General features: G+C 39.9%; 1 protein-coding gene across 39 annotated transcripts in view; it reads left to right on the top strand.

Annotated features, from left to right (window-relative positions):
* The window catches only part of ZBTB20 (zinc finger and BTB domain containing 20), a 469,842-nt gene that overhangs the window by 284,567 nt on the left and 157,606 nt on the right, over window positions 1–27,669 (top strand). Inside the window, exon 7 of one of the 39 annotated variants that reach the window (XR_010356708.1) lies at window positions 862–1,014. The exons of the other annotated variants lie outside the window; for them this stretch is intronic. The gene's annotated coding sequence lies outside the window, so the exon portion shown is untranslated. Of the gene's footprint in view, window positions 1–861; window positions 1,015–27,669 lie in introns of those variants that run through there. 39 annotated transcript variants of the gene reach the window in all.

The following is a 27,669-nucleotide window of genomic DNA, read 5'->3' as shown; positions in this document are numbered from 1 at the left end:
ATGACTTGAAATCAAGTTAAAATGCTATCCTTGGACTGCTACACAATATGCTCCCTGTGACATACGCATTACAGAAACAGCCACTGTGTGTTAATATGGCATTACAATTTTGGACTCCACCCACAAAAATTAATAACATTCTTCAAACAAGAGTGATGTAGGATGCTGACACATTTAAGCCCATATGTTCTTGGACTTGTGTCCTCCAGTGCATGAGAGAACTAGAAATCCCATAATTTTTCTTATTTCCTGTAAAGACATGCTGGTAAACTAGTACAATGTAAGTGCTGGCAGGCTGGCAGCTGGCAGGGTTTGGACCATGAATAGCTGAACAGTAGAGCCATATTTTATACTTTTGCATGCTCTTATGTGTCCTATTCTGTTAGTAGTACTAGTTAACTTTCATGGGTTTGCACAACCATAATTTAGAACAGATTTGGGCCACGCTATTTATATTTGTGCAGATTGCCTCATGTTTGTGAAACAATTATTTCCTGTGGATCTGTAGCATTGTCCAGTGTTTCGAAATACTTTCATATGTATATATGACTGCTTAAAACATGAAATGTGTTTTGAAGCAACATGACAAAGAGCAGTAAAATCTGCACAGTAACTGAGCTTTACTTGGCTGTCCATATAATGTCCAATTAATGCGGTTACTGTGCTCTGAAGTCTCTCCAAGGCTGAATAAGACATGCTGTGGCCTTGTAAAAGATGCATTTTCCCTGAATTTTCTAAAGATTTCCATTACAGATGCTACAATGACATGAGGACAGCGTAATCTGTATCTTTAGCAGCAGTAACAATGCAGGGTGTGAAGTATATCCCCAAAATCTGAAGGTGTGAATTCTAACCCATCAGCGAGCTGTGTGAGAATTCTGCAGAGTAAAACCTAATTCTGTGCTGAAGAGGAACACTGTGAACACCCAGCATAAAATAGAAGATGTTCTGTTCACTACTGCACTGTCTTGAGCCAAACTTGGGATCTAAAAGTCAAGCGAGGTTCTTTCATCACCAGTCATAAAGATGCTGTAAGTCAGATTGTCCCCTCAGGCTATATTTTGACAATGTAGTAAATTGAGCTTTGGGAACTTTCTACCAGATCGAGAACTCCGTCACCTCAAAATGCAAAGCACAGATCCATTATAAATTCTCTGATGCAGTTTTAAAAATATATTTTGATGTGTTGACTTATAGCAACAAGTTCTGTGCCTTATCTGATACCTTTTGTTCCTTGCTGCTAGCATTAATGCATATGAGGGCTGGCAGAAATGGCATCTCGTGCCCTCACATGATCCAGGTGAAGTCTGTACTGTGGAGTTATACATTAGTGCAGTTTGTTAAAGTTTCAGTGATAAAGCACCATCAACTCAGTTACTTCCCTGCATTTTGTTGTCTTTCTGTTCTTCCCTAAGTCCTGGAAGGTGGCACAGGCATCAAGAAGTACAAAACTTGATTTATGTTACAAATGGAATCAGAAAATATTGTGGATTTTGCATATGTGTACCAACACTTCCAATCCCGTGAACTGTGTTGAGAAGAGTGAAAAAACCTAAGTGCTCTTTCTTGAACAAAATGAAGACAGGGCACTACAGAAAAAGTACTTGGCCAAATTCCTTTTTGCCTAAACTCTAGAGAAACTAATGAACAGGCATACCTTCAGAGTTTTGATTTGAGGATGAGTTTGGCCAATATTAAAATTTGTCTAAAATTCTTACTGTTTTGTTCTGCCTTCCTCTCCTTTGCTTTTTTCTGTTGTGTGATGAATGTACCATGTCCACATCTTGTGGCTGTAGCTTTGTGTTTAAAGCCACACTAGCACAATGAATGTCTTTAGGAAATTTTATTTCAGAATTCTTCCAGGGAATGTGCAGTTTGGAAAGGCAGAGCTGCTTGCAAAATCTTCAATTTCAGAAATGTTCTGTATTTGAATTATATGGTTTCCTTGACCTTGGTGTGCCAAAATGACTCTCAATCTGAGGATCTTGGTCTCCTGGAAAGAAGAATAGGGGAAGAGGAGGGAAGAATTTTGTAGTGAGATTTTTGACACTGCTGTGTTTGAAACTTATTGTTTCCTGAAGTTTTAAGAAGTTTTCAATTTGTTTTCTTTCCCTCTCTAACCTAATTAATTTTTAGGGATATCCCCAGGGATATAATTTATAAGACAAATGAATTACATTAGAAGTTGCTGTCATGGTATAGGCCCTCTTGTTTAGGGTAAATTTAAAATGTTTCTATATTCTTTCCATCTATAAATACTGATCTACTGGTGACAGTCTGTTTTCTTTATATTTTGGAAAATTTTGTTGTCAGTGTGGAAAATAGAAAAAACATGGAAGTTGAAAAGGAAATACATTGCTGTAATTCAGCTGTGGCTAGGAAAAACCTTCTGAAGTGGCACTAGCAGAGAGGTAGGGCTCTTTGTTTTGACTTTTTTGTCTTTAAAAATAGGGTTTTTTTAGAAAATAATAATAACTAGTCAAATAATAACTAGTATACAAGTTTTCCGCTTACTGTAAAATAAAAACATTCACCCTCGAGAAAGAATTTTTAGGAAGGATAAGCACATACCAGTTACATTGCTCTGTTCAGGACTGTCCCAACTGCAGTGTTTGTATTGGAGAAGCTGCTTAACCTTTTGAAGCCCTTGTACTGTACAGCCTTTTTTTCATATCCATGCAACATACATTCATCAGGGTAGTATACACATTAAAACATTTACCTTGGGCTTCCAGGGCTGTGCATTCTTTTCTGAAAGATTAAGGAGACACGAGGGATAATTGCTGCTCCTGGTAAAAACAGTAGGCGTTTTGAGAGCAGGAGCAAGTTTGCTGTAAATTCAGGCCAAAATGCAAGTTTGGAATTTATTTGGATTCCAAAGTTTTCCAGTAGCATTGCAGCTAGGTCCTTATTCCTGAGGTTGGATAGTGACACTGACTTTCCTTTTCACAGAGAATGAAATGCAGAAAAGAATTTAAATGGGGATAAAATAAAGTATGGTGCATCTTTAGCAACCTTTGCTTTGATTAGATGGAATAATCCAAGAAGAGGTCTTAGTTCATAAAACCGTAGTAAACATAGCAAAAACATCCCAACATAAATTCAGTAGAGTATCTAAGCCAGTGTGTAAATCTCAGCTTGTGCTCTAGGGCCTCTGCCTGGCATGGACTTTCTGACCCCACCATGGCCAGGTTCCAGCTGCTCACCCCCACCCTCAACAGGATTTGGGGACCATCTTTCAGTAAGTGTGAGGAACTGCCTGGGAAATTTGCCTCAGGAGATGACAGCAGGGAAAGGGTGTTGTGCAGGGAGTGTATTTTGAAACACTGGATGCACTTTTTTTAGTTTTCTATTTCCATCCTGTGTTCCCAGCTTTTCTAAAGGAATCCTAAGTAATTTCAAAACAGAATTACTTCACTAGCAGTTGTGTGGCCCTCATGAATATGGTGAAGCCTGACACTCCCTGTCTCGTTTTTTCTGGAGGTGTTCAACAGTCTTACAGCATTTTAAAAATCTTCTTTCTATGTCCAGATAGCATTGTCTTTACTTAAAGATAAGATTCAGAGGCAAATATAAAATATTTATTAGGTCTCCTCTAACTCTGACTTTTTCCTTTTTTTTTTTTTTTTTTGAGATGCTAAATTATTTTCTATTCCTTTCACAAATTATAGCAAACACAGTGCTATCCCACAGTCCCCAGCTTCAGTTTTAAAATGGATCAAGTTTAGGTTCTGACATAATTGGCAGAGTACCATCATTTTTCTACCCCTCCCTCAATCTGGGCCATAATTGTGGATATCCTGTGGACTGCAGCCCAGAGACTGCCAGTGCTGGGAGCATACGGAAGGGAAGAGATGATGGCAATAGCTCTCTAGCTTGACCTGACATTTGCATTGTTTCTCAGTCACTCAGTGTGATGAGGGGAGCAGAGGGTTTGGCATGAACTGTAAGAAACTGGCCATGATTTGGAGGAGCAGTCTCCCCTGCCTGCCTCTGATGTTATTAGTAGGTGACGTTTGCAGCTCAAAAAATACAATACAAAGAAGGGGTATTTTAAATACAGGGAAAGAAAGCAAATAGATAGAGAAAGTCATACTCTAGGTAATTCCACTGCTTGCAATGAGGTTTCACTGGGGATAGATATTGACCCCATAAAATCCCTGGGTCACAGACAGCCTTATGACAGACCCTGATAGCTTTGTGAAGACAGATTATGTCAAGCCCTCAAATTTGGAAACATAGCAATTCTTCTGTAGTAAGATTGCAAATGAACACCCATTTGGAGATTGCCAACATTATCACAGTTTGTCAGGGTGATCTCACAGCCCACAAAGCACCGTAAGAGATTGCTTTACAAGTTCTGAAAGATTAGAGCGTTGAAGTATGTGACACTGGAATGATGCTTTGATGCCTGGCTTTGTCAGTCAGCCAGACAAATAAATAATATCCAGTGTTTTTATTAGTGTAAAGCATAACAGGTAATAAAAATGTACGGAGACACACTTTCTTGTTACAGATACAGGGAGCATAGAAATGCGTGCTAAGAGAAAATGGGATGTGTGAATGTCAAACCCCTCAAACAGGCAGTTGAGTGTCTGTGTGGGTCAGTAACTTATTGCTATTTCAGCAGGTACTAGTTCAAAGCATTAAAATTATTGCATGACTAAGTGAAACAGCAGAAATACTTGGCATTCTAGGATTTTGGTCATCTAGAAAAGCATGAAAACCTATATTCTTGTAAAATAAGGATAGTGTTAAGGGTCTGGGCTGCAGAAACTGTTTTCCTCTCATGAGTTGTGAGAGAGAGCAATGTAGGAGTGAGTGCACGTAGGAAGTGGCATGGAATTAAACAGCAGAAGAGTGTAAAATCCAGCCTTTCTTTGCATCCTGGAATTGTGGAAAAGCTTTTGGGTACTATGGGATGCTCTGATTTTTGTTAAGAGTTTCAGATCTCTTAAAATTTAAGAGAGCAATGTCTGCATTGAGACATAGAGAATAGTCTACAAGCATGAAATTGGTGTTTGGGACTCTGTATAACAATTGAACATTTTAGGCTACCCTTTTCCAGATTTCTTCCACATTCAGCCCGGATTTCCACAAAGGATGCCTAGTCTGAAAACCATTTGTGGAGCCTCAGATGAAAACTATTTGCACTGGTAAACAGTTCTAAACAAGGCAAATTTGTTAATCTTTGTGCTTTGATACAAAACATCAGTAGGTTTTTGTATATACCAGTGTTCCACCAAGGGTGGAACATGGATCTGATTTATGTCAATTTTCAACCTTTAGACTTAGTGGAACAGAAGGTATAAGATGTACATTTGTTACACTCCTTCATTCTTGGAGAGCCACAAAGTTGTAGTAATGTCAGATCAGCTACAAACTCTTGCACCTCTGATCCACTTGTAGTTAGAAGACGATTATCTGCATTTGTTTCCCACTTGTAGAGCAACTTACAGTTTGTCCTTGACCCTGGAGAGCTTTTGCCCCCATTTCTCCATCCATAAGGACAGCAGAGTCCATATGGGTACCCAGGCATTAGTTAATGATTTCTTACATAAACCTGGAGAAGCTTGGTTGAAAGACCTGGTGTAAGGGCATAGAATTATTATGACTATTATTAGCTGAATTCCTAAACCTAGACAATGTATTTGCACATGTAAGTAATTATGATGCACTTCAAGGCATTCTGTTTGTAATGCTTTGTAATGCTTTGCTCTCCATTTCCTACAAATCAAATTACTCAGGGATAGATTTGATTTCCACATCATTTTGAAAATATTTTATTTTTCTTTTTTTAATTTCCTTTGTATTAATTTTTTTCAAAGTTCAAAACACAACCAACTGTGACTAAATGCATAAACCCAAACAAAAACCCCCTAAAGTATAACAAAATTAAAGACAGCCTAAGATGATAGGCAGCAAACAATGTAAATCATACCTAACAAACGTGGTTGTAATAATATACCTTATCCATGTCTGATCCACTAATAACAAATACTTAGTCAGAGAACAAATAACTCATTCTTCTTCTCAGAGAGAGAGAGGCAAGACCCAAATTCAAATTGTATATTACAGTCTAAACAAATATGAAAAACCTGCCAAATCTTCTTATAGAAATCCCAACAATCTTGTATTTTCTTGGTATCTTTTGGGAATAAGGAGATTGGGAGGAGGGGAAAGAAAGGTCAGCCTTTACTGGAAATGTGTGTCCTTATCCTGTATCTATTCCATGAGAATTCCTTGGTGCCTTCTGTTGTAAGGTTTCTCTTGCGGCTACTGGGTTCAAACCAAAACCTGAAAGCACAGCCTAGGGTTATTTTTAATAATTTGGGATTTTCTCCTCCCTTATAAAAAGTTTAGGTTGACAAACAGATTACAAGTGAACTCTGGTCAGTTTATAATGTTAGTTACAAGAATAAAGACTGTTATTAGAAATTAATGAATGCTTTCTTTTCTCCCTCATGTCAGAATAGGCTTTTGACATTTTCACATTTTTCCTTTTCGGTTACATAAGCAATTCCTGTTTGCTTAACAGAATAGCACCATCCTCCCTGTCCTACACTGGATGTGGCACTGTCTTCCCCCTGATCCCTTCCCTGTCGTGGGGTCAGTCGGGTTTGGTTTAGTTCTGGGCCACGAGTTGCCACCGGTGGTAATTGGCACAACTGCTTCCCAAAGTGGGAAAAGGCAGATGTTCGGTATCTTGCAAGCCATGGATCACCTTCCCTGTCACACAGCACCTATGTGTTGTTTGTGACCAGGTCCTGGCTCAGCTGGCTGCAGTGCCAGCTTTGCCACTTGCCCCATCAGTGTGCAAGGAGCTCTGGCCTCACTGCCTGCTGAAGAGAACTCAAGTCTAATGATGTTTAAAGAAGCTGAATATTTTCCCTCTTATGTTAGACTTTGGGGTAGAAAACAGATGTCTGTCTCATGTCTCTTCTGTTGCCCTTGTTGCACCTTGTGGTCCTCACTAATCCTCTGTGGGCTGTGGTCCTTGTGAGAAGAAATTCAGTCTTTTACCTGCCTGTCCTAGTGAAATCACTGCCTTGCAGGGGCTCTGTGCTGGGAGGTGTAGAAAGGTGAGGTGTCTTTTGATTTTGCCTTGAGGCCTCTTGTCATTCAGCAGCACCCCCCAACTCTTTGCTCCTCTCCCACTGTCCCCACATGTCCCTTTAGCTGCTGGTCTACCCAAAATGCCCCCGTGCCATCCCTTGCCTGGAGTGGTCCTGCAGGGCTATTCTCTTTGCCAGAGAGGTTATGGGCATGAATTTTATAGGTTCCAGGTGATGATTCCAGTCCCTATTATTGCTTGTAGTTTGAAAGGTGCTGTTGGCTGAGTCCAGGCTGCCTCTTGCAAAGACCCACTGTCTAATACACCCAGGTAACATGTGCATATAAAAAACAAATGGGAGATGAGCAGGATCACTAGAATGACATAAGGTAAGGAGGCATTTTTAGAGCCTCTCATATGGTATTTGGCATCATGAACTTCAGTTTAAATTCTATCAACAGCAATTTGCACTTAAAACCTAAGCCATAGAAATTTCTCAACATCATAGCTGAGAAACATGCCTTAATGTGAGCCAAGCATAGCTGGTACAGTGTCATGTCCCAGTGTGTAGGGTCCAGTTTACTGCCACTTAAGCTGTTTTGTGGGGGTTTTGGGGTTTTTTTGTTTTGTTTTGTTTTGCTTTGGGGGTTTTTGTTTTGTTTTGTTTTGTTTTGTTTTGTTTTGTTTTGTTTTGTTTTTTAATTAAGGAATACCCAATTCTGCATTCATGACTTCCAGCAAAGAACCAAAAATATGAACCTTATTATCTGGAATGTAAAATGTAACAGAGAAGTGGCTGTACTGGCTGCAGAAACAGAGATCCCAGTTTCAGATACAGACCAATTCCCTAGCAGTGGGCTAACAGGATCCACATTCTTTTGAGTACCAGAGAGAAAATCTTAATGTACTTTGTGTCTATTCTCTTTGAGATTCTTATTAAAAGTCAGATGCTAGGAGTTTTTTCCCTATTCATCTGTATAAAGTCCTGTCAGGGGAAAGAGGGGTTTGGGAAAAGGGAAGGTGTTTATAGAACATGTTCTGAGGGGCTGAGCAGGGCAAATTGACTTCTGTGGTACATGGGCTGAGGAGGGAAATGGGGTAACGAGAGAAAAAATGAGAAATTAATTGTAGGCAGAATCTCAAAGGTCAGAATTAGATTATATTGTTTCTTTCATGGTAAAGTTACCTGCTTTATGAAGCAATGTCCTAGGTATTTAGCCTGTAATATTTTCATAAGAATGCATTCCTATTTTCAAAGAGACAAAGAGCCCAGAACATGGCTTAGGGATTGGAAAGAATGTATATCAGTTACATATGAGTAACGGTTCCTTGTACTGAAATGAAAATTAAATTTTTTATACTGCTGTGATTCTTTGATTGAGAGACATGAAGCTATAGAATTAAGCTTATAGTGCCTGTCATTTAGTTGGGTTCTGTTTTAGTCATGTTGGCCAAACTATCAGAGAAAATTAGGCTTCTGAATTTAACATTTTAACCTCTTGTTTCTAGCACTGCAGCCTATCACTGCACTGCCCTGTATCACAAGAACTGCTCAAAGTATTGTTCTGAACTTGAACTGGTGGTGTGCTGGTCCAGGACTGCACTTTGGCACCTTCAATTAATCCTTCCAGACCAGGACAATAATTTAAATGATTCTTGAGATCTTAAGTCTTGTCATGTGTTTGCATATCTCTCAACCTGTCCATGATTAGGGTTGTTTAAATGGTTTTGGATTTTAAACTTGTTGGATCTTCCTTTAAAAGTCCCATTCATTTAGTCAGTGTGGAGATGGTGCCTCTGCCAGGGCCCCACATGAGTTTCCATTTGTGTCTGCTTTCTGGATTCTCACAGGGAAGAGGTGGCATGAGATTTGTTCAAGGGGGCTGCGTTTATTTTCAGTAGACAGGTCTCCTGTTGCACAGTGATACTGTGGAACAGTTAAGGTTGCATTTATTCTGCAAGAGCTGAACTGTAACCCCCACTAGCAGATCGGGGACCATGTAAGCAGGAAGGGTTTGCTTATTTTTTTGGAAGACTGTGGTTAGGTCTTAAGATACGAAACCTCCTCTACATCACAGCCCAAAATAGTGCATTGTCCCCAGAGCGTGGCAATAGCATATTTGTGAATGGCAAGACCAAGCGTCCAACATGATCAGGAAAATCATTCTCAGTAGAAATTTCACTTCATTGTGATGAAGGGAAGTGAAGGACCATTTATTGACACAACTGAGGAGTTTTGCACTCTGTTGTGTTGTGGATAGAGAAGAGTAGTAAAACAGCTTCTACCTGGCATGCTATTAGTGCAACCACCAGTCATAGGGAATTCAGTCATGCACAATGCCTGCACACCAGGGAAAGTAAACTTCTGTAATACGTAGCATAGTCATCAAACTCTCTGCATGCACATCTAATCTGTGCAACTGTTTCCTGGGTTCAGGTCTAGTGTGAATACAGGTAAACATTATTGCTTCCCATAATTGTACCAGTGGACAGCAAGAATAGACTTACAAAATCAAGCATCAGAACAGGCTCATGTTCTTCATCCTTCCGTGCAGTTGCCATGTATCAAAAGCACAGATAGACAATGCATCATAAGTGAGGGCAGAAAAAACAGACTATACCCCAAGCAGCCATCACACCTTAAAAATAGACATAAAATGTTAAGTCAATATGAACACACAGCTCCTAACAGTCTAATAGTATAGATCACGCCACAGCCAGGTACATCTGTTCTCAGCACTAACCATTATCATTAGCTTAAAACACTTAAAATCACTGAGCTTCTTCAGGTCTGGGGACAGATTATAGCGGGAAGAATCTGCTAAATAGATTTAGCAATGTTGCAGGCTGGGACCTTGACTACATTAAAACGAAACATTTTACATCTCAAAGGCTGTAGGGTGTTTTCAGAGGAACAGTCGGAATGAAAAATGACACTAACACTGGATAGCAATTTCTTTATCACTGTGTAAATACGGAGCTTGAAACCCTTGGACAAACAACTGTGCCAAACTGGAAAACAATTTGCCTGTGAATAATCAGGCTTGCAATGTATGGCAAGTCATCAGCCATCCTGTGTTCTTGTCAGACTTCTGCATAGGCTGGAAAGACTGAACTGTGACTGGACTTCAGATTGTGTGGCTGACAGAAAGAATCAAATCTCTCTTCTGTATGAAAAGAAACAAAAGAAATAGCATACTTCTCTCTGTCTCTCTGTGTTCACATGCTGGTATCTGACTGTTGTGAAATGTGAGATATGGGTTCTTGCAGAGACTGTCAAGTCATGAAAGCTTAGAGGAGCTTTCAGAAGCAAAAAACAAAAAAACAGTTTGATATACATGCAGCAGTGACTACTAAGGTGGTAGGCTGCTTCTTGTTTAGGACTTGCTCTGGAGGAGCTGATGAAGAAGGTATGTGACTGGTTCACTGCCTGGCTCTTCAAAAGAAGTGAAAGTGGAGATAGGGCATAATGACCATGATAGAAATAAATGTATGAAAGAAACATTAGGTTTAACATTACCTTAACATGTAGGTTAAGGTTCAGCCTGTATTCTCATACTTATTGTCAGGAAATTGTTTAAGCTTTTTGAATGGCCATGAAAGTATAGCACCTCTGCTAGAACTTCAGTGTGTAATTCCATATATCTTCACCCAGACCCAGACTAGAAATTCTTCAAGATCACTCCAGCTATTAAGAGAAAAAGCAAGAGCAAGTACACATAGAAGGCCATCCTGTTTTTTAATCAAGCTCACTCTTCTTTGTACCTTAACAGAGAGCTGCAATCCCTTCTTCCACACTATCTTTTCCATATCTCCCTCCATTCTGTCACATGGCACAAATTTCTGAGGCATTAAGGCTGACAGGAGTTTCCCCACAACAGAGCAGGTTGGGTATGTGGAGCCCCCTTCCCTGTTCTGATAAGGTGAAATGTCTTTGTTTTCACTACCTTGACCCACAGTTTGTTAAGCTGTTTTTCCTGTGTCTGAAAGGCCAGATAACGTTCCCTTGCAAGGTCCTGAGAATGCTTTCTGGGGAGGGAATCCTTGCCTTAGAGGCACACAATGTTTGGATGTCCCCAGAAAACTGCAGTCAACTGCAGTTCTGCTTCTCTGGCAGAACCATTCTCTCCATGCTAAAGGACAATCTGTCACTTGCTTGGGAGGCAGTCTGAACTCATGCAGTTACATCCCTGAGGAACTGGTGGGATGTGTACCTTTTACATTTGCATTTAATGTGCACCTTACCACCCCCTACTTCCCATGGGAAGTGTACTTCTTTTATCATGTCTTCTTAAATATAAATAAAGGGCATCAAGCACATTAAAAAGCCCCTACAAGAACAGGAAACAGTATTGCACCCAATTCTGTCTCTGGAGAAAAGAAGGAGTAATTAATGGTAGTTATGTTGCAATATCCAGGTGATGCTCTGGTGGCAGGGCCATGGTCAGGGAATCAGGCCTAGAGCAGCACAGGTGATTACCCTGGGAGTTGGGAAGGACAGCTCATGACAAGAAATAACCCATGGTATATATGCCTGTTCATTCAGCCCTGGAATGGGAATAGGTGGGATATAATCTTTTTAAGAAAAAACAACTAATAAAGTTGCCAAGAACAGATATTTTATAATCTGTGCTAAATCTCTGCTGGAAAACATGAACAGCAATGAAACTGAGAAGACACTAAAAGAAATTCGGGGCAAAGTGCCAGACGCCCAGACGGAAGCAGAATGTGGACCAAAAAGCTTGCGACAATTGGGTAATTATGGTTTATGAATTTCAGCTTTAATCTGTAGTTCAGTGAGTCCTGATTAAATATCTGTTAAACACAATTAAAGTTTGTTTTTGTATTTCACCGTCTTGATCAGAATAATTAGAGACTGCGTGTTTCATGTCAAAAGTAGCAAGAGGAATTTTAGTGAATGAACATCGTTTTTAAAAGCCATTTGTAGCACCAGCTGTTGGCATTATTTTATATTTTAGTGTTATCAGCATAAAGATGGGTCCTCTCAATGCTGAATGCTTTCCAGCGGGGCTAAGATTCTGGGAAAGGCGTGATACAGTCGGAGCTGTGCCGGGCCACGGGGCTACACAGAGAGCCCGGGCTGGGACTTTCTTGCTACAACGTGAGACTGTGCACTTAAGCGGTGGAGGGTGAGAAGTGCTGTGAACGGGTCGTGTAGCGCCCAGCCTGTGCTTCTGTGCCAAAGATGTTTGAGATAGCAAGTGCGAGGAGTGATAGGAGGGATCGCTGGAGAGGGCACAGATCTGATGAGCTGCATTTGGATTCTCTCATCGCAGCGCCTTATCAGAAGCTCCGCTTGTCCCAAGGGTAAGGTGTTAGAGTGTTAGCCCAGAACGATAATTGTGGCAGCATTACGAGTGCTCTTGGGAAGGAACCCTTCAACTGTGTGGTGGTGTCTTAGCAAAGGCAGCAGGCTGCAGTGATGGCCCTATTCAGTTACTGAAAAGGATGGGTTTGCCCATGCCAGCTGCTGCGAGGACTTTGTGCGTTTGTCTTCATCAGAAGCAATTGTATTTAACTGAGGAGAGAGGATAAAGTCTACTAATTTGTTCCTCCGAAAAATAAGGAATAAACATTGTCATGGAGGAAAAGCAGGATGGTTTTAAATGAGGGGAAGGCAGACTGAGATACAAAGCTCTGTCTACAGAAGCTGGTTTTTTTTTCAAGAACCTGAAATGCATCTGAATGTCACCTGAACGTGGTTAGGGTGTATAAATAAATCTGGGGGTGGAGGGAGTGTGCATGGGTGTATGGCTGACCTGGTTTTACCCTTCATCTGTCTCTTTATACCAGCAAAAATGAATCTTCAGTCACAGTTAGTGGTGCCTAAGGAGGGGGAATAAATTTCAACTATCATAAACTAAAAATTGAAAATACCTACTAAAGAGACTTAAAAGACAGTGCCAGTTTCTCCTCTTGAGAACGTGTTTTGCTGCTCTGTTGTTTAGTTTACTTCAAATTATATGGTTCCTTTGGCCTCTACAGTTTCAGCATCTTTGCTGAGTGTCAAAAGAAGGAAAAATGCAACTGTCCTGTGTAGAGGAGACAGTCTCTAAGCACAGGACTGAGACCACAGTCCTACTGAGTAACAGTGGAAACAGCCATTAGTAACAGCTCTCAGTCACCAGTGGCCGTGTGGAGGGTCAGTGTGGCTCATTATCATCCTGCAGAACCACTTCATTTGCTGGAAGCTTAATGATTCAGTAATAGACTTGCTTGAAAAGAACAACTCAAAACTCAAGAAAAGTATTAGCTTATCTATGGTTTCTTTTGGTTTTTTTAAAGCACTGGTCACTTTCTTTGTACTGTTTCAGCTACCTTTCCAGCTAAGAAGGGAAAAACAGTGCCAGAGAAAACAGAATTCCTAAATTAGCCTTCCAATAAAACTATAGATCTATTAATTCCTAAGTGAAATCAAGGTTAATGGTGAAAGAGTTGAACAGAACTAAAAAATCAAAGATACTCTGGAAGACAACATCAAAGGCATATCAAAATATGGTGGTCTCTTTATAAGCTGCAAGCCCTGAAGAGATGGTGCCCCTAATAGAGCTGAGGGAGAAGGGATCAAAGCGATGATCACATGAGTCTTTAAAGTAGAAAGAATATGTGGAGTGAATCTATGAAGAGACAGGTTTTGGATGAAACTTGCATAGCGCTGGGATCGTTTATCATGTCTTGAAGCCCGGGTACAGTACAAATGATCAGATTTCACCAGGGAAGGAGGTAAAGGATGTTCAGTTCAGAAGAGGAAATCTCTGACCAAGTTTCTATCAGTAGAATAACAATATCCATGTTTAAATGTGTGTATATTTACATATATGTGTGTAAACAAATGCATTTTAAAATGTATATTTTATTAGTATTAGCTATACCCACTTTGTTTTGGAGGAATATATTCTGGTGAAGCAAAAGATATCAGTGGTATTAGGTGGAGAGTATGTTGTTTTTTGGGGTTTTTTTGTTTGTTTTTTTTTGTTTTTTTTTATTTTTACTTCATAAAGTTACAGGGAGAGGAGAAACAGAGTTAGAGCTTTACTGTTATCTTCTGTTGCATTTCTGAATTACTCTGATTTTCCCTTGGAACCAGCTGCTTAAGTATATCTCATCAAATGGCTGAGCTTGTCCAAATCCACTACCCTTATGTCTGAGATTAAAAATAAAACAGGGCACTGTGTAGGTCTTAATACTATTTGCTTTATGTGGGGGTGGGGAAATGGAAATAGTGATTTGTAATTCAGTGTGTGTAGGCCTTTCACAAAGTGTATACAAGCCCAGTGGAAAAAAAAAAAAGGAGCTATTTTTTCTTTTGGCGAAGGTGTGTGTAGTACTTGCACAGAGTTTTATACTGTGCCTGAGGGTCATTTCTCTTTTAAAGAAGCACTGACAGCTGTGATGAATGGCATTACCTGGAAAGAGGGAATACCTAGATGCTTAAACAGATCAAATTTCTTCTTATAGAAGAGAAAACATTAGGTCCCAAATCTGACTGTTCTACTTTCATGGACAATTGGGATCAATTCTGTGCTACTTAAATGTGAACTGGAAAGGCTTTAGTGTAGCTGCATGCTGACATGAACAGAGGAGGGTAGTTCACAACCTGTGTACATTGTCACAGCTATCCTTTTCCATGAAGTCATGGATGAATGCCATGTGCCCATGTTGAGTTGCCTCCTTGTCAGCAGGCGAGATTGCCCGTCCATCACTATTATCTACAACGAGGCTCATTACCTGCCAGCCAGTAAACATCTCACTCTTGCCATCTGCAGTGAATTACAAAGTGACTGGAAGAATCAGGATCAGTTTGCCTTGCAGAATGATTGTCAAGTTCATTTTTATCTTTGGAAGCCCTTTGGAAATGGGAAAGATGGTGACTGGGATGGGAAAAAGATGATGTCCATTACCCTCAGCTGTGCAAGCTGACTGATGCTATTTTTTACATGCCTTGAAATTTTCACAGCTTGCAGGTGAAATAATTTCTTTTATTCTTGACTGGCTGTATTATTTGTGATAAATAGTGGTGCCATTTTCACATGAGAGGACAATGTGTTGCCTCATTCAGGAAGTATTTTTTTAATAAAAACATTAATTGTACTCAGTACAAAGACATCTCCCATTGATAAAGTTCATGTCCAGCCCATCAGTGATGCATTCAGAGAGGAGCATAGTGTATTATACAGTAATTTTTTTGCTGCAGGCATTTTGTCAGTCAGTGGGGTTTTTTAAAGCTCCCAGGTAGCTTGACAATGATTGTAAACCTTGATGTCACTGCACGGGCTTACAGTGAATTTCAAGCATCTGCCTTAGGAAAGACAGAATCTATTTCATATGGATGTTAAAGGAAAACATTAAATAAGTGGGGTAGATCAAGAATCTGTCAATAATCCTTGGTATAGGGTCTGTTGGTAATGTACAGATAGATTATATGTCCTGCTGTTGGTAGTGGGAACGTAGACAGAGGAACAGGAGTGTTTGGAAACAAAAGTCATTCTAATGGCTCTTCCCTTTGGCTTTCAGCACACGTCAGGTTTGTGTAGAACCTGGGCTTGGCCTTGGGTGTCTGTACTTTTTCTTTGGCCTCTTTCTCTCAGCAAAATGCAGAGTTAAAAAAAAAATAGAGTGATATGTGTTTGGTATGTCAGCCAATGGCCACATGTGCAGTGAGGAAATTTTCTCTGAGAGCTCCCAAAGCTCATAATCATTGTGCAAGACATAATTATACTCTTTAGAAATCCAGATCGGTCCACAGTAAGAGGAGGATGGGAGGGAATGTTACAGACGGATTTTTACAAGTGTATGTGTCTCCTTTCTGCGACAATTTTGGTCTTAAGTGCACTTGGCTAAATTCTCATTCTCCCCCAGGAGGGTTACTGGAGGGATTTCCAGGCTTTTCTGCCTGCCTGCAGCAGGCTCATGGGGAGCAAACACGCTGACTACCATTCTTTGCACCTGCTTCAGAGAGGGGCAGCGTACACTCCCAGATGCTTGCCTCAGGGTGCCAGCAGGAATGGGGGAATAGGAGGAGGCTGGCACTGCTCTTCAACAGACAGTCATCCCCCTTGGGAGTCTGGAGATGCCAGTGGGCACGATGCACCCAGGACTTCAGAGCTGAGCAAGTGCTGATGACAGTGTTATACCTGATCCCAGTCAGATAAAGAAAGAGATTCAGAGAATAAAGCTCTCCTGAATCCTTTCTTCACTTTCATAATGGTTCAGGAATAGCTGGTATTTAGCTCTCTGTAAGAGAAGAGCCCGGTGCTCTTTTTTAGAGAACAGGATCAAATTAAACTGCAGAGCAACACTGATTTCTGACTGGGTTTAACCATTTGCTTATCTGAAATAATAATTGTTTTTTAGGCCTTGATCCTTTTTTTGTTTTACTTTTCACTTGATCCTTTGAATTGCAAACATCATTTGCTACAGGAAACAATTTCCTGGCCAATGATTTTTTCTGTAAAACAGGAATTCAGAATGGTCTGCCATCCCAGTTTTTGGTGATACCCAGACATCTGACTGAGTAGGCATATTTCCTAATTCTTAGATTTGCTGTATTTTGAAACTGGAACAAATGCTTACAATAAAGCGAATGAATAATACTGAAGTAAATGAACAATACTTTCTGAACCCGTGAAGTAAATGGAAATTTTGCCTTGGGCAAATAATGTCTGGAGCTTCACAAACACCCTCACTTCATACAGAAAAGAAATAGATTGCAGCTATTTCTGTAGCATGCAGGGATGATCTGGTATCTAGAACCAGACTGGATTGCTGCATGATGGACAGTGTAGCCTCTCTGGATCATACCTTGATATTCAGGATGAGAGATAAATGTCAGCCCTTTACAGCAGGGTTTTGTGTGTTGCATTTGACAACACATGCGTACTGTTGTCACTTTTCCCATCTCCAGAACTCTGCAATGGAGGGATCTAATTGTTGGATGCCAGATTATCAAAAGCATTTAGATGTTTAAAGATGTCACTGATTGCCTCAAGGTACTTTCAAGAGTACATTAGCAGGTTAGGGTCATTCCTTTGGCTCTGGATGATTTTAAAAATTCTGGTTGCTGCCTGCTGTTATGTTTGATTATAAGAATTTCTCTAAAGATCTTCATTGCCACCTCCAAGGCTTGAGCTCACCCACCCGAGTTGTGAGTGCCCTCTAGGCTTCTCCTGTGTGATATGGCCTGCTTCTTTCGAAGTACCAAGAAGCACAAAAGTATTGAGAAGAGGCCATAAATAAGAGCGTACTAGAAAAATATGAAATACGAACTGGCTTTGCAAAGGGTAGAGAAAGGCTGTACAATGAGCATCGCACTGGGAGCCACGGTGTTGTCATTGTGCTGTGCTTGCTGAGCAGGGAGGAGATGGAGCTGAAGGATAGCAGGCTTGCTCTGGGCTTCACGTTCACACTGAAACACTGAGCAGACAAATCGGCTGCAATGTGAACTTGAGGCATCCAACAGTCAGAGTAGCTTGGCTCGATAAACAGCCTTTCAGAACCAGATACCTACGTCACCAGTCCAGGCAGAGAGAAAAGCTCTCCTTTATGCTGTGTTTTGACTATTACGTGCTTCCAAATGGTACATTTAGTGACACTGATAGAGAAAAGATGGCTCTAAGTATCAAGCAAGAAGGAAATGATAGAACACCAAGCTGTTGAAAAAGCATATCGACTAGCCAAAAGAATGTCTGGCCACATTTTTAGATGTTGTAAAATCAGTATAATTATTTAGATCTTAGTTGAAACATGCAAAGTTATACTTTGAAAATATCCAGCCCTTTGTTTGTGATAATTCATGAAAGTAAGAGCTTTATCCCTGTGTGTTGTTAACTGCTTCTATAGGAGTGTTGATGTTCTAAAGTTTTAAACACAGGTTTTTAAACCAAATCAAATGGAAATGTTACTCCTTGTAACAGGTCTCATTCTTTGGGGCTTTTGAATTGCAAAATATCTTTAAAAAGCCCTGAGACAAATCTGAATCTAAAAATTGAAAAGCCATAGATACCCTTATTCTAGTGACTGAAGCAAAAATACAGAGATTTTGCAGCAAAGTAGCTCTGTCAAATGATAATAGAATACTTGCAGTTACACAAGGAGGAATTCAACACACTTGACATTTTGCAAGAATTTGGGAGTTTTTATAGTTTGGAAAGTGTTTTGGAAGTGCTTTAGATGGCATTCTATAGGAAATAGTTAAAAAGTGAAATAACATACCATGATTTCATATATATTTTTTATTTGCTGATGTTTTCCAGAAGGACCACATAAAAAATATTGGGTTAATAGAGAAATTCCTACCAAGTTCACTGTACCTTAAATCAGATTATTGGCAATTCAGAACTCCTAAAAATAGCAAGAAATAGGTTTTGAGAAACTTTTAATTGAAAATGTACATTTGCAACACGAGCATTGAATTACATTTCTTCCTCGACTTTGTTTGACAGAGTTAGTTTAGTTCTCTGACAACTGCCAATGCACGTTTTTCAGAGATGAAGGTGGTGTTCTACACCAAGACTGAATGAGCAGAGTGAATTACAGAATCAGACATGTGGGATTTTAGCTGGTAAAACACCTGCAAAAGGCTGCTTACACGTAGGATATGAGGAATACCTTGACTGAACTAAAACTTTAATATTTAAATATCTGTGGCACTGTTTGATAGTACAACACTCGTTAAGGCAATTGTGGGTTAAATTTTTATGTACTTTCCTTTTTCTGCAATATGGGCAGCTCAGCAGAATTGTCTAAAGAAATGGTGGTCCAGCATCCTTAACAGCATCTTTCTTGTAAAGGTTGAGATAATACAAGGACTCCACCATTTTTTCAAATTACCCCTTGACTTCCCTACCTGGAAGATATAAATATCAGCTGTGAAATGGAGTTCTAATTCCTTTTCACTCACAATTTCACAAGTTGAGCAACTTGTTATAGTTTATCACAGTTGGTAATTTGTTTGATTTTGTTAGTTTATTTTGGTGAAGTTTATAACATCCAGGCAGCTGAGGAATAAACAACACCTCTCTCAGCTGCCAAATCCTCCTCAAATGACGCCTTAGGATGGGGAGAACGATGTTTTAATTGAAGTACTACATTCCACAGCTGAACCAAAACAGGTCAAGCTGAAGTATGGATGTGGCTGGATTTCAAGGCAGAATCAATGGTCATGTTGGAGCTTTTCTTGTAATTTTCTGTCCGCGTATCTTGAATTCAAGTCATGTAGGATTAGCTTTTGTCCCAAGATTTTTACACTCTATTTCTCAAGAAGTATTGGTGGAGGAAAATGTTGGTGGTATCTACATGGCACTAGGGAATGCACACCTTCTGGTTGTTTACAGTGGAAGCTGAAATCCAATTTTGTATGGGATTTTTGAGGCTGGACATGCATGTATATAGACAGGCACCTGTGACTGTGTCATAAGATGATAAGGTTGTTGGGAAGCAGTGCCTGAATCTGTCTGTACAGGTCTAGAGCACATGATCGTACTGCAGATACCCCAGATGTCCAAGGCAAGAGTTAGGGTTGAGGGTTGCCACAGAAGGAGCTGCATCTGGAAAGAGTATCTGGGTATTTGTGCAGGTTGGTACTGTTTGAGCACAGGAAGCTGTGGAAGAGAAAGAAGGTAGGGTCTTGTCAGTGTTTCAGCTAGACATAACCAGTGCAGGGAGTTCAAATATGTGATCTTTGATGCATCATTATTGCTCGCAGGCTTTGGAGACAACTGCTGTTAATAAATGAGGAGAGGTTTTCCTTCACTTCAAAATGTAGCTGTCTTGCTTTTAGGTCCTGAGGTCTTGCACTGAAATAAATTCTTCAGAAGACAGGATCATCCTTCATTTGGCATTTACTCACTCAATTACCTTCCTGCATTTTGTGCAGGCCACATTAGACTTTTCATATTTTATTTGTTCTTGCCAGACCACATTTATTCATTAGCTGTATTTATTGTAGTTATGGTTGAGACAGCACTTTTATTGCAAGCCCCCTATCTTTGGTGGTTTATAACTTTCTGAAACAATTACCTTTTTGGCTGAAATTTCTCAAGCTTCTTCTAAGCTCAGAGGTGAATAATGTTTCAGTAAGGTTGAAAAAAATCCATTAAGCCATTTATGAGGACTAGACGTTCCAATAAACATAGGCGCATTTATTTTTTGATGACCTACTTATTCCAATAAAGTACATTATTATTCTGTTTTCTCCTGTTTTAAATTATGTTGTCTTTTAAAAGAGAATGAAGACGTTTTATACCTGATTTTTAGACAGGCTTCAAGCAAGGTTTGTTCACATGCAGTTTTGTGCAGGCAAGCACACTTGTTTGCTGCACTGAGATCACAAACAGAACTATTTATGGGTGCAAAAGCTTTTGGAGTTCAGCTCATTGTTCTCTGCAGGAAAACAACAGCCCAGTCCCTTGTGGTTCTGGTGGAGAGCTGGCACTGCATATGCAAGTCTGACTACACAGTGCAAGGATAGATAGACAAAATGAGGCCGTCTTTTGAATATAGGCCTTTAGTTGTGCAATGATGCTAACTCAGTGTGAAGATTCAGATATTGCTTGTGCAACAGAACACTGAATATACTTCTGCTGTCTTGCAGGCATTGGATACAATTTTTCATTGTGCTGTCCTGGACAATGTGCAGTAATTTGACAAGTGATAAAGTCTTGTGCAATTGAAAAGGCAGTGCTTTTTTTCTTTTTTTTTTCATTTAACTTCTGCATAGACGATGTAATTAAATTCAACTATGCTTTGTCTCATGTCTACAGTGTACCTTTTAGTACACATGTAATGCTTTGTGTGTTGCATGCATTGTGAGAAAGTCCTAATGTTTATGCACACTGATGTAGCATGAAAATATAGCAACCTTTACTTAGTAAAGTAAAGATATCGTAAGTTTATGCCAGGTTAACTGAGAGCAGAATTTGGCCCAGTATGATTAGATGTACTGATGAACTTTTATGCTAAACTCCATGACCTTTGCACAATTAAAACCTCAACTTTAACATTGCATTAGCCTAGGTTTTCATTTAATTACACATATTTGGTTGAAAGCTTCAATAATGTTAATATTTTAAGTCTCTTCTCCTGTTTGTAATTGAACTTTTTTGTGTGATTGTTTTCTGCAGTAATCAAAAGGACATTAGCATGGACAGGAAATGAATCTGGAACTCTAGAGATTAATATTAATCTGCTAATGTCCTGTCCTGATGTTCTCAGGAATCCTTTCTTCTCTAGCACATTATGGTACTTTAGTAATCAGCAATTAGGGCAAGGTTTTCTCAGGCCTGAACTATGTCCTCATATGTCTCTCATTTTCTGATTGCTGTGGGAATGGTGCTTCTGTCCCCCATGGAGTCAGAGCAGAACGCAATGTTTCTTTTCCGAGAGCCATGCTGCTTAGATGGATGCAGGGCTGGAGGCTTAGCACATTATAAGGACAGAGATTTGAGAGTTAGTTAGGGGAGTTAAACCTCAGGTTATATTTCTATATGGGATTTGCCATGCTTCCATGCTTGGGAATACTTACCTTGATCCTTGTGCTAACTCTGCATAGAGCCATGGGCTCAGTAGCAGTGCTTTAGGAAGCACAGACCCAGCTGGCTCTGACCCACAGCAGCACATCACAGACTGGGCCATGCTGAAATCTCCATCAGGAGGCAGTCTCATCCTCTGATTGTGTGCTTCAGACAAGACTGTTTTGCAGACCCAGTCTTGTAGTGCCAGGCAGAAGGTCAGAGGGACCATGTCCTGCAAGGGACTTTGTTGTCCCAGCCCACAGACACACTGATGCCACTGCAGAAATCATTACAGCCGTTGGACTTCAATGGACTTCACTGATAGTACTTAAGTTTATATATGTAGCATTTAGGCAGCAGATCCTCTAAGCCACAGTATTTCCTCCCTGTTATTTCCTCCACTTGCCCCTCTCAAGATGGTCTGAAACATTGAATCTTCATGGCATTTAGGAAATACTGACCTGTCTCCAAGTATCCCACTATCATTTGCATAACAAATCTGAACGGATTTTTATTTCTTTTAGCATGTGCACAGAATGAGAGGTGAACAGAGAGAATTCATTTTCAGGTTTTCGGAGCACTGTAGGATTCTGTGGATTGGTTCAGGGAGAGTGAGGGTTGGTGTGTGTTTTCTTCGTTTTCTGGCATAAGTGCCCCTGGTTTTGCTCCAAAAAATTAATTGATAGTCCATTACAAACTTCCTACATTTGTTCTGACTTCTAATTTTATTTTAAATTTCTATTGTGCAATTCCATCTGAATAAAAAACCCTCTAGAAGGTACAATATTAAGATGCAATATTGACTTGATTGTAGCAGATCATTCAATTTTCTTTTCCTAAACAAAATTTCATTGAAATTGTTGTATTTTCAGTGCTTCACTTTTGATAAATCGGCATCTTCCAATGGCCATATGTTCTATTGGAAAAATCTCAAGTCATCCTAGTTGTATGCACCCAGATGATACTCAGTTTCATGATATGTTCCGTCGTCTGGTATGTGGTGCAGAGAGAGGAAAACAAGAAAGTGATAGTGGAAATGACACTGGGGCCTGTGCTTGCACTTCAGAATAAGCAGATTGGAGTCCGAGCACTGCTTAAATCTTCAAGTTCCGTCATTTTTGTTTTGGTTTAGGATACAGAATAACTTCCATTTATCTCAAGTTGGGTTGGTTTTTTATAGCCTTTTTATTCCAATGAAAAAAGCCTACATAACTTGAGCCTCTTACTGACCAGATACTTATTAGTGTTTTTGCATGATATTCAGGTAATTGAGCTTCCACTCTTCTTAGCAGATGAAGTGAATGATAAAGTTGGTTTGAATTCCTAGGAAATGGGAATCAAAATCCCATTGTAAACCTCAGGCTTAGTTTTTCTGTACCACCATTTTCCATCTGTGCATACATCTCTCTAATTTATAAAGGATACTTTAAAAATATTTGTTGCCAAAATTTAGAAGTGTGGGCTATGCAAGTACCTATAAAGGTGAATAGAATGAGCCCAGAATCTGGGGCCATTTGCAGTGGAGGGAGGGAAGGGAAAGGGGTAAGAGAGCCCAGATTTCTCTGACTTTACAGTTTCTGCTATGGCATTAGGGTTAAAAGGGGAAAGATTCACTTCAGGTGGACAGAAAATCTGAGTGTATTTTCACCCATAAGTGCAAAATAAGCTTGCACTGGTGTGGTAAGAAAACCTACCTTCCCAACAGCCCAATCTCTATCCCAACTCTACAAACATCTGACTTTCTTTTGAAGCAACAACCCCTGAATTGTACCAATTTATTACCAAACATTTTCAAGAAAACCATAACGACTAATTCTTTGTTTTATTACCTTGAATTTTGAGCCATAATCCTTCAAAATCTACTTCATGAGCATTTCAGGCAGCATTGTAGCAGTGGTGGATAGAAAGCTGGGTGGCAACAACATTTGACATCCTAATGCCTAGGACTGATTCTAAGTCATACCAATTCTTTTTGCTCTTGCATTGAGGTCAGGTGCATCCTCCATCTGTGCTCCATCTGCTCAGCAAGAATGCTGATCTGGTGTTCTGTACCTATTGCTGTATATCTGTCTTGCTATTAGATATAAAAAGGACAAAAGGCCCTGAGGACATCCACAATGTCTAAGTATTTTTAAAGGTTTGGCTGAAAACATTTAAATTTCAGTGGCCAGCAGGAGAGCTGCAGCAAACAAGCTTTCTTTAAATCTCTTTAGAGCCTTTCTTTTCTCTGCTTTTCCTTTTCCAAAGTATTCCTTGTTCTCAGAAATACAAACATAAGTTGCAAGAAAGCTCATTCGAAGAACAACCTTTATGCTAAGGCTCTCAGTATCTCAGATATTGACTGTTTTAGGGTTGATGGCACTTGGATCTTCTACCCTTTTTGAACTGTGTTGCAGGGATTCAGGTCTTTTTCTTGTGACAGTCACATATTGTCATTCTAAAACAACAGTTTATTTTACAACTGAATTTATTCCCTACTGCCAAGGAAAAACTGAGACAGAAAACAACTAAATCATACAGCGGAGTGAACGGGTATCAAAGCAGAGAATTAAATCCCACATTTAATGATGGCTTCTTGAAATCCAAGGCAAAGCTGACTGATGGGACCAGCTTTTCTGAGGATAGGTCCAGACTCTTCATCTGTTTTCTGTCCATTTCACCTTTGAGTACTTGCGGCTTAAATTCAGGAAGTTCAGTTTAGCTAAGTATCCAAAATGGTAGGAATTACTTTGAATATTTATATTTTTGAAAATGGACTATAAATTATTTAAGAACTGTGTTGAACAGGATATTTTTTGTCCCTCAGCATCATAGGTCTGGCAAAATGTGTCTAAACAAAATCTTTTCAAAAGTTCATTATATGTTTTTAATAATAATGAGCTTGGAAATTCCATCAGCATTTTTAAAGTCTGAAGAAGATTCAGAGTCCAAATATGCAAGACTTCCCAGAAGAAAATGCCTGTTGCCTTTGTTGTTCCCTCCCAAACTGGCATGGTTAAAGGATTAGTTACTCAGTAGTGTTCTGGGTAAAAGATCAGGCTGGTTTGCATTTTTTTGTAAGGCAGTTCACCCTTCCCCATGACAGAAAAGGACAGTTGTATTTATATGGACAAAAGCTGTAAATCAGAATTAGAATAGTTGCTGGCACTGGCTCTTAATCATTCCTGGGAGCTGGAATCAGGTATGTCTTGCATTTGTACTGCAACTCTAAAAGGCCACAGAGTACTTTCCAAAAAGTGAACAATGCACGTGTCCATTTTCTGTGGGTTCAGCCATAGCAGGCTGCAGCCCACTGCTCAAACATCAGCTGAAGGAAGGGGCCCATTAAAAGAACACAGTGTCACTGTAGTGTGGTGGTACATTTTAATTGTCTCCTACTATACTTTTTTTGTGCTTTTTCAGCCCTGTGGAAAACCAAGTTCTCCTCCAACTGGTCAGAAGTGTTCACACAAACTTACTTGCCCTGGGATTCACTATGGGTCACCCTGATTTCAGAGAAAACTGCCCAAGTGTTCTTGTTTCTTAGCAGTTTGTTTTAAACAGGTCTTGCATAATCTCGGTTTTCTCTAGGGTGCAGGAATGTGGGGAGTTTGGGGTTTCGTAGATTGTTGGCAGGGTGGAGGGCTTAAAAGAGCTTCCCTTTCTGCTGTTGCTCATCACTGACCTATCAGGCCAGTGGTGCCAGGTAGCTGTGGCAGGCTAACAGCTCTGGAGTAGCCATTGACCACAGGACTGGTGACATTTTGTGATAATTCTGCAAAGCCTCACTAGCCCCTAGACCATCCTTCCTTCTCTACTTCTTTTTAAGGAGGAGGTTGTAAGTAAAGGTTTGAACATTCTATTGCAAGCCATCATGTTTTCAGAAGCATCTACAGATATGAGTCACAGCTTTCCCATATCTGGCAGCAAATACCAATATGAGAATGGAAAATACATCACTCCCTTGATCAAATTTTTTTGTTTGTTTGGTTGGTTGGTTTTTTTGTTTTTGTTTTTGTTTACATAACCCCAGCTGGAAATTACTCCTTTTCCTCTTTTATCTAGAAAGACACTCCAGCACATCAACACGTGCAGAAAAGATGAGGGAGCTGTAGTTTTGGTTTATCATTATTATTTAATTTTTTAAACAAAAGTGTCAATATTTTTTTTCACTAAAATTTGGAAGATCTGAATATGCATGATGCTTTCCATATCATTATGATAGGGTGCTGAGCATTCACAACTTTCTTGGAAGCTGGTAAAAACCAAAAGCATTAGAACCTTCTAAAATCAGCCATCTAAGACCTTTTAAACAAAAGTCATCCTCTACTCACACAACATAGAAAATTTCATACAACTATACAACTAGAAGTGTAAACAAAGGTGTATTTCAGTCTCTTGTCTTGATGATATTTTGTTGTATCGTGTAGGTCAAATGTCCATCTTCTTTGAACAAATCCCAGGGGTACTTAATCTGAAGTACAGTGTTTATAGGTTAGGGAAGTTAGTAATGACTTACCAAAGCATGTGTTTTCTGTTATGGAAGAACATGATTGAGTTGGGTTGATTTAGCATGGGTGTTCTGTTTCACTGCCACTTGCCCTAGGGATTCCCAGTCTGTTTTAAAGTTTTGGTCAGGACCAGTGGCCAGACACACCTCCTACAGCTCCTCCCTTTGGGGATGATGATGAAGGTATATCATGACAGTGTCATTAAGGTTGGAAAAGACCTCCAAGATCATAAATTCCAACCTTAATATCACTTGGTAATTCTTAGGTTAAAGCTATGGGCACAAAGCAATATTGAAATACAGATTAGACCTTCCTCAGTGTGAGCTGGTGGCCACTTACTGTTGAGACCTTCCAAGAAACTCTTGATCCAGCCTTTTCTTTTGGGGAGATGAGACTGAAAACATCACATCCTTTGCATGTACTTGGCAGCAAGTGGCAGTGGTTCTGTGCTGTTGGGAGAGACAGGCTCCCTGGAAGTCAGATCTTCAGTGCCTCACGTGAAGGGACCTCAATCCAAACCAGGAATCTAAAGAGTACTGCATGTGCCTGTATAAACAGTCTGCAAATCCCAGTGTAATGAAACATTCCTGAGGTGATTTCTGAGCTCCTTTATCCCAATCAGGTGAATTCTCCCTAGGTCACACCCATGCTCCTCATGGAAGGCAGTAGAGTAGAGAATGCACCACTGACAGTGTGTTTCTTATGCCTTGTGGTTGCAGAAGTGTGACTAGAAGAAACATCTGCAGATGTCTGGGTTGTATAGGAGTTAACAGAAAGAGTGATTTAGGCCACCAAATGTGGATATTTTATTGTGGCCCTATTGTAAATTTTCATATATTTTATATCTTCTAGTGACTGCACAATCCTGGGACTTGCCTTCTGGCTATGATTTATTTTTCCTGTTAAGTCATTGTTCATCATTATAAGCTGAGATTATTTTTCTGTGTAAATTTAACAGAGAAGCATTCTTGAACTTGAACACATTTTTAATTTTTAAAAAGCAGCAGAACTCCCTTTGGTCTCCTATGATTATGATACTAAGCAATTATAACTCTTTACCCTTTGGTCTTCACAGCATTCTTGTCAGATTAGTAGAGAGAGAGGCTTAAATCAGGACACTGCCCCTGAACCCCCTCACAAACTGTAAGCTTTGAAGGGGTTTTTAAGCCTGGATCCAGACACAATCTTGTCTGAACACCAGAAAGCAAGCACAGAAACGTGCCATGGAAGCAAGGCTGTGCAGTCACCGATGCAGATGTAATTTTGTTATTATTGCTAACACTGAAATCCTAAAGGAACAAAATTTAGTTGGGGAATCTATTGAAGGGGAAAGAAAGAGGCATGCTAGTAGTTGACCTTGGCAGATGTCAGATGAAGGAATGCAAACGCCTCTTAGGAAGACTTGGAAGGTCACTTGGGCAGTCTGAGACAGGGTAAGCAGCCTTCCCGGCCACCCAAAATTTGGCATGAGCAGAGAGGCAGGTGCACCTCTGAGTAGATCAGAGGGTGTTCACTTGGCCTTTGGAGAATTTCAAATGGACAGGTACAAGGCAGGTCTCACATCTCAATTCTTCACAGAGGGAAGGTCACAGAA

Source organism: Passer domesticus, chromosome 2 (genome assembly GCF_036417665.1).
Source record: "Passer domesticus isolate bPasDom1 chromosome 2, bPasDom1.hap1, whole genome shotgun sequence".
Lineage (NCBI taxonomy): Eukaryota > Metazoa > Chordata > Aves > Passeriformes > Passeridae > Passer > Passer domesticus.
Note: the sequence above shows the minus strand (reverse complement) of the source record. Positions and strands in the feature narration are given on the sequence as shown.